The sequence below is a fragment of the Vombatus ursinus genome, unplaced genomic scaffold, assembly GCF_900497805.2.
Source record: "Vombatus ursinus unplaced genomic scaffold, bare-nosed wombat genome assembly UNPS02015255.1, whole genome shotgun sequence".
NCBI classification, from domain to species: domain Eukaryota; kingdom Metazoa; phylum Chordata; class Mammalia; order Diprotodontia; family Vombatidae; genus Vombatus; species Vombatus ursinus.
The window spans coordinates 867,219-874,868 of record NW_020955033.1 but is presented as its reverse complement, the minus strand read 5'-3'; the positions used below and the strand labels follow the sequence as shown (position 1 = coordinate 874,868).

Below are 7,650 nucleotides of genomic sequence, written 5' to 3'. Positions count from 1 at the left end.
CCTTAAATCTTCAAATATTGGAAACTTGATATTGGATAGCATTTTTAGGTAACATTAACTACAGTTGACTTGAAGTGGAAATTCTTCACCTTCCTCTTTTTCTTCAATTAAAATGATAACTTTTCTCCAAGTTAATTTAATACTTACTTGGTATACAAAAATGCCTTTTAAATAACAAATATAGATAAATATAACACCAGCATTATGGATCTATTATTGTTTCGTATAAATAACCCTCATTTCTCTACAAATGCTGCTATGGTATAGGGACCTTCATGTTTCCTCTTGCTGAAGCTTCAGTCTTTGTATTTAATTTGCTAATTATCTATTCCATTGCTTCATAGATTTTATTAGTATTAGACCATATTGTATTTCCTTCTAGGAAGTTGCTAAGGCTCACTTCTTTCACAGTGATTATGGCTTTATGAGTCAAAATGATCTTTTTTGGTTCTTGAGGATGTGGTTTGTATGCATACATGTGTGTATATATATATATATATATATACACACACACACACACACATACATATATACCTTTCATCTACTGAAAGCATATTTACAAATGAAATATTTGTAGATGTAAACTCCATTGCTTTATCTATGAGATAGACTAGGAATGTTCCTCCATATCTGTTTAGTTCTTGCTGAACCCACAAGTGATTTTAAGATGGAAGACATTCCCCACTCTGTGCTGAGAATTTTTTTTGTTGTTATTCAGTTGTGTTTGACTCTTCATGACCCCATTTGGTTTTTTTGGGGCAAAGATACTGGAGTGCTTTGCCATTTGCTTCTCCAGTTCACTTTACAGATGAGGAACTGAGGCAGAGTTTAGTGCCTTGCTCAGGGTCACACACCTAGTAAGTGTCTGAGGCCAGATTTGAACTCAGGAAGATGAGTCTTCCTGACTCCAGATTGGATACTCTATCCACTTTGCCATCTAGTTGCCCATTGAGAATTTTAAAACTATGCATTTTCCAGTGAGATCCAGTGGAGTGTCAATCAACACATAAATTGCAACCACATATGTTGCATTCATAGGATTTGAATATTTGCACAGCAGTTAATGTGACTGTTTTCCATGGTTGGTCAAAAATATGCTCTGACATCCATATCTTCATGATTTAATTGCTAGAGGAAAAAGATGACATCACCCTTCTTCTATTGTTACTGCATTTCACAGAATCAGAATTTCAAGGAATGATAAGGATCTGTGTACTATGTAACCCACTCTTTTACAACCATGGAAACTGAGGCCTAGAGATGACCACAATCTGCCTAAAGTCAACTAGTTAATGATTATTACTAGGTCCTCTGATTTTTGATCCAGTGCTCTTCTCACTATATCATATTATGCTGTGATGTTTCTATGGAAACCTTCTCATGAGTCCTCAGCCTCCTTCCTTATTCCTAGGAATTTTGAAACTCCCTGGTGAATTGTCATAATATTCAGCAATGAAAATAATGCTTAACTGGAGACATATTTACACCTTAATGATCAATTGTAACTTTTTGTTTTGTTTTGTACTAAACTCTTCCTGCTTCATTAAAATACAAATGCCTTCTGAGTAAATATTTGAGTTTGTAAGTGAATATTCAAAAGTATGTTTGAATTTCAAATGTTTTGTATTTTGGAGCAAGCATTTAGACATATTTTTACACAGTGACCTTTTAAATCAAGTTATAGTTTAATAAATGATTCTCCATGGTAATAGACTTAGAAGTAAAATGTTGATGAACTTGTTAACTCTTTTTCCTTACTTGTGTTATTGTTCCCTTTATCTTCAGTCATTACATGCCATACCATTTAAACATATGCCAGAAGCTGAGCTGACTTCCCAGTAACAAGGAATATCTGCTTAGACCCATAAGGCCTTAGAACGGAAAGGTGCTTGGGCAGCTGAACTTCCTCATACGGGTTGTCTCTATTAGTTGGAATGTGAATGCTGTGTGATTAGGGACTGTCTAACTTTCCTGTCTATATCCCCGGCACTTTGCAGAGTGCTCAGCACATGGTAATAAGTCTTAATAAATGCATTTTCATTTATTCATTCAAGAAATCACAGGATCACAGAGCTTCAGGTTGGAAGGAGCATCAGTTGTCATCTAATCCAACACATATTCACAAAAGTACTACTTCTTTCTGCAATGCATCAGCTTATGATTGTTGCAAAGGATGAAAGCGTACTGAAATTCTAAGAAGAACTTAATAAAATTCTCCAGATCAAGTTAATAAGTTAATCCTTTAATAAAGGATTTAAGCCTGAACCATTTGCATTGGAAGCTCTTCATTGGCACAAAGGATGCTGACAGCACTGCTTGACTGTGTGAGGGGAGGAGTTGGTGTGAGGGCTTGGGAGAAAAACAACCTTTTTCTTCCTTTCTCCTTTGAGGACATATATGGTTCCAGACACTTTTTGGGAAGAAATCTGGAAAGAAGATGAAAAAAATTTAGAAGGCAGACACATAGGGGAAAGTTGTCTCCTCAACATTTTAATGATTTCCACCTTGCTTCCCTAGAGACTTTGGGGATTTTCTCCCTGGATTCTTTGTGGAGGATCTAGGAAGAACATGGACAAGAATCGCAAAAGATGAAAATGTACAGATTGCGGTTTGTACTCATGGAGAAAAAACCCACATTGAAAAGGTCAAAGGTCCAATGAAATATAAATGTTAAAAATGAATCACATTGATATAATGCTTTAAATTTTATCAAACACTTTTCTGATTATAACTCTATGACATGGCTGTCAAAAAATTTTTTTTTGTTCTGATCTGAAATACCAACTATCACAGGAGAAAGTTCAAAAATAAAAACTTCTTCTACCAGTATAGATCAGCCACTTATTTATGAGTTATAGACTTAGAGAATTGCTTGAGAGATTAAATGACCTGCCTGTGGTCTCACAATTCATATGTGTCAAAGTTAGGACCTGAACCTAGGTCTTCCTGATTCCAAGGCTGACCCACCCACATCGCCCTCCGTGAAGTATTATTATCCACCCCCCCCTTTTTTTATAGGTGAAGAAACAGAGGTTTTTTGTAATTTTGGAAAAGATTTGTATTTTACGGGGGGGGGGGGGCAATTGAGATAAGTGATTTGCCCAGGATCACACAGCTAGCACATGTCTGAGTTCAGATTTGAACTCAGGTCCTCCTGACTCCAGGATCTATGCTCTATCCACTTTGTCACTTAGCTGTTCCTTGTTTTCATCTTTCTACAGTTGATAACTCTTTCCAATTTGACTTTATCTGAAGTTGGCTGCCAGGTGGTATACAGCGCTTGGTAGTGCAGTGGATAATGTTCTTGATCTGCCATCAAGAAGACCAAAGTTAAAATCTACCCCCAGATACTTAATTATCTGCTTCAGTTTCATTAGCTGTAAAATTGTAATTGTAAAATAATAATAGCACCTACCTCCCAAGGTTGTCATAAGGATCAAATGGGATATCTGTAGTGAGCTTGGTATAGTGCCTAGTACATAGTAAATGCTTAATAAAGGCTTGTTTCTTTCCTTCAGCTGACAAAACCCTTAGTTTCCTTGAATAATGATCTTTGAATTCTTAAATGTTTTTCCATAGCTTCTCAGTAAGTGCTGAATTCAGTTGCCATTTCCCCTAACTCATCATACCATCAAATTCTTTTTTTTTTTCCTAGACAAGTTTTTATTGAAAAGAATTTTCTAAAACGGAAACAATGTGAGCTCTGGTTCTCACACGAAAAGAGTAACTAGAATTTTCTCATAAAATTGATCCTTTTAAAGTCAAGAATGCCCAGAAATGTTCAGTTCTTAAAAGCAGGTTCTGCATGGACCCCAAAGCTAAATCTGAAGTAGGTGATACAAAAGGAATTAGGCTTTATAGGAGACTCTCCAGTGGTGCCGCTCCTTCTGGAGCACACAGTGTCCTAAAAGCAGCTGCAATATTCCGAGCTTCGAGTGCAGAACAGCAAGAGGAAAAGAATGGCAAGAAAAAGCAAGCAAGCCAGCCGCCCTCTCTAATCGGCATTCTGTGCCCTCCACCACTGTTCGTCTGAAGACCTGAAACATACATGGAGATTCTCAAGCCCTCATCCATGGCAGCCCAGGTTTGAGTCCTCACTCCAGTGAGCTCCTCGCTTCTTGGCAACAAGTCTGATGAACTGGGAATGACTGGCATACAGCTTGAGCTTGTCAGTGATGTCCACCGATTCACTTTCCCAGCATCATCTCCTGCTTCCAGAGCCAGATTATCCATCGTCTCACCTGTTTCATCACATATACCATCAAATTCTAATTACGTCAGATTTTACTGTCAGACAATGAGGTACTTTGGGTACGTGCCTTAACTATTTCATGTCACTAGAATAACCTAAAATGAACCCATCATACCGTTAACTTTGCTTGTTTTGTCCTCTTAACTTGCATGTTCAATGTTTTATAAGCAAAGTTCCACAATCTTTTAAGCCTAATGCCACTCTCTAACTCCATTAAGATATATAAATAGACCCAGGGCAGAATGAATATTTGCCAGTGCATCAGTAACCCCTGACCCCACCCCATGACACACTATATAAACTGCTGTTTCTTAAGGAGGGGACTCCTTTATTTCCTAAAAGAGTTTGCAGTTTAAAACTTTACTCTTTTCCCTTTCATTCTGTCAATATTTGTATAAATAATGACATTCATACACAGAAAATCCTTAGAGTACTTTCTTTTTGAGAGTGCTTGTAATCTTATTGTATGCCAGAATTCCTTGAGTTTATTAATATGCACTACACATTGTGTTTATTTCTGCTATAAAAAGTTATTGCCAGATTATGGCCTGTCTGTTCCTGATAGTGGTTGTGTTTGTCTATGAGCACAGGGTCATCTGATAACAACTTGTAGCATCATGTGACTAAATGATGTTTAAAATGGGTACAAGCCAGACTCATAGGACTCCCCAGTACACTTTTAGAAGGTCCTATCAACAAAAGAAAGTTCAAGGTATTTTGGAAGAGGTCAGTGACTTCAAGCAACTTCATAACCATTCTGGATGTGTTCCTTCCTGCAGAGATGCAATTACAATAAATGCTGTACAGTAGGAACTGTTTTCACTTTTGGAGCAAGGACAGATTTGGGTAGGGAAATTAACTTAAAACTTATCTTCTTTTCAGAAAGGAATAATCGACTATTTTTAAAATTTCAATCGGTTACTTGCTAAAAATGGGTCTGTACATAATTTTGCTATAAGTTCTAATTATTGAAGAAGCTGCATGGTATAGTAGAATGCTAGAATAGGATTCAGGAGGACCTGGGTTCAAATCCCACCTCTTACACTTAGCTGTGTAAGCATGGACAAATCATCTACATCCTTTGAGCCTCAGGCAACTCTCTAAGGCTACTTACAGCCTGTTGGGTGAGGGAGTTTCCACATCGAGGTGACTGTAGGTCATTGACATACTAAATAATTATTTATCAAAATTATTAAGTCATATTTCCCATAGTTGTTTCAAAATATATACATTGCTAGGAAGTAACTGCTTAGAAAAATAAAAGACTCATCACCATCCAAATCTGTAGAAACTGGCATCTTCCAGATAATCAGACATGAGTGTACTTTTTGTATTATAAACTTAATAGAGTGCTGGCCCTGCAGTCAGGAAGACCTGAATTCAAACCTGAACTTCAAATTGGACACCAGCTGTATGATCCTGGGCAAGTCACTTAACCTCTGTTTGCCTCAGTTTCCTCGGCTGTAAAATAGTGATCATAATAATAGCACCTACCTCACAGGGTTGTTGTGAGGATGAAATGAGATAATAATTATCAAGTAGTTAACACAGGTGCTTGCAAACGCACTATATAAATGTTCCTTCCTTAAAACATGTCTTTCCTAGAATACTGGTTAGACCTGCAAGAAAGGATAGTATAAGATGTTTATGGCCAGAACTGGTTGTCCAGTGTGGTTAGGCTTATTACTGTAGCTTTGCATTTAGTTTTAGACAATAGAAGGTCACTTGAATGTTTTCTTGTTCAAATTTGACTTGATATATGAAAAAAATCTTATCCTTGTTACTATTGATAATAGCTCACATTTGTATTTGAGCCTTGCTAAAAACAAACTCCAAGTTTTGTTTTATTTCTTGTGAAAAATCTTGAAGGATTTTGAACTAATTTTAAGATATGAATGAAGTGAGGGTAATGGGTGGTGTGTGTGTGTGTGTGTGTGTGTGTGTGTGTGTGTGTGTGTATAAAACTGACATTTGAGAATTTAGACAAATCACTTGATCATACAGAGCTCAATTTTCTCTATTAAAAATGGGGATAAGTGTACAGAATATCATACAAATGCCAGTTACTTTTTATTGTTGTAAGAGATTTGCTTTATAAATGAAGAAACATTATATAAATGAGATCTTTTCTTATTGTTGAGGTGTTAGGAGGTGAGAAAATAGAAGGTATAACCCAAATTCTTTATATGATGTCTGTAACACAGTGCTATAATAGATTACAAAAAAATGATCTCCAAGACTAGATGATTTAGGAAGAGGCTATTGTCTAGCAACTATATTCAATTTTCAACTAGCTCTTTATTAAGCCACGGATCTTGGGAAAATTCCTTAACTCTTTATTTATTTGTTATTTTTGCCTGGGATTTCTCCTCAGTAACACTGACTTTGTTCTTTCAAGCCTCAGAGAAAAGGTGCAGCATAAGTGAACTTTACTATTATTATTCCTGAGGGTTGACTATTCTAGGAGTACATTGGCCTATACAAGTGACAAGTCAACTCCGCTTCCTCTGCTGTCTGCTTTTTCTTCCTTTCTTTCAAAATAACATGCTAACCTTCCAAAATAAACATGAAAAGGGAAATAGATGAGTGAGTACGTAATCACACAGATATCTGAAGCAGCAGGCTGTAAAAAATGGGTGAAAATAAAACACTCATCAGAAATTTCATTTTGCTTCTGCCAGGGACTGATTAGAATCCTCATCTTGTCCTTATGAAATTTTTAGAGACTTTTATATTTTTCTGACAAACTATTTGCAAAAATTGTGACCAGCTTAAAAAACATATCGATAAGACCAACTCTTTGCCTCAGAAGGGAGATTCTCCTATGAATATCTTAGACTGCTGGTAAAACATAGCTTCCTTCTTTAAAAAAAAAAATCTTTAAAAAAGTAATCCTGAACTTAACAAACATCGAATTAAATGGGTATGTCCACATAAAACAGCAAAAGAGGATTGGATGTAAAACTGTAGATCTCTATTATGAACAACTTACTTTTCTTTTAAAATATACAATTAATTAAACATGTAACTTTCAAGACTATCTTGCTTGTCTGTAATGCTTTCTGATCTTATATCCATCTCTTCTGTTAAAAAATGCTTTAATTTGTTTCTTTCCTTCCTTCTTTCTTTATCTTTTCTCTTTCTTTTTCTTTCTTTCCTTCCTTTTTTCCTTCCTTTTATTTCTTTCTTTCTTTCTTCTACCCTATCCCTAACTTTCCTCTCCTTCCTAACTCCACCCTCAGATTAAAAAAAAGAAAAAGAAAAACTTTGTAACACATATGTGTGTTTATATGTATATGTATACATATACATATATATGTTACAAAGGTCAAATATATTTTGTTTGACTATATATGTGTATGGATGTGTATGTGTGTGTGTATATGTTTATAGTCAAG

At 35.9% G+C, this 7,650-nt stretch overlaps 1 pseudogene; it reads right to left on the bottom strand.

The window, feature by feature from the left end:
- Positions 1-236: 236 nt before the first annotated feature.
- LOC114031781 lies at positions 237-1,118 on the bottom strand (annotated as a pseudogene).
- Positions 1,119-7,650: the final 6,532 nt, after the last annotated feature.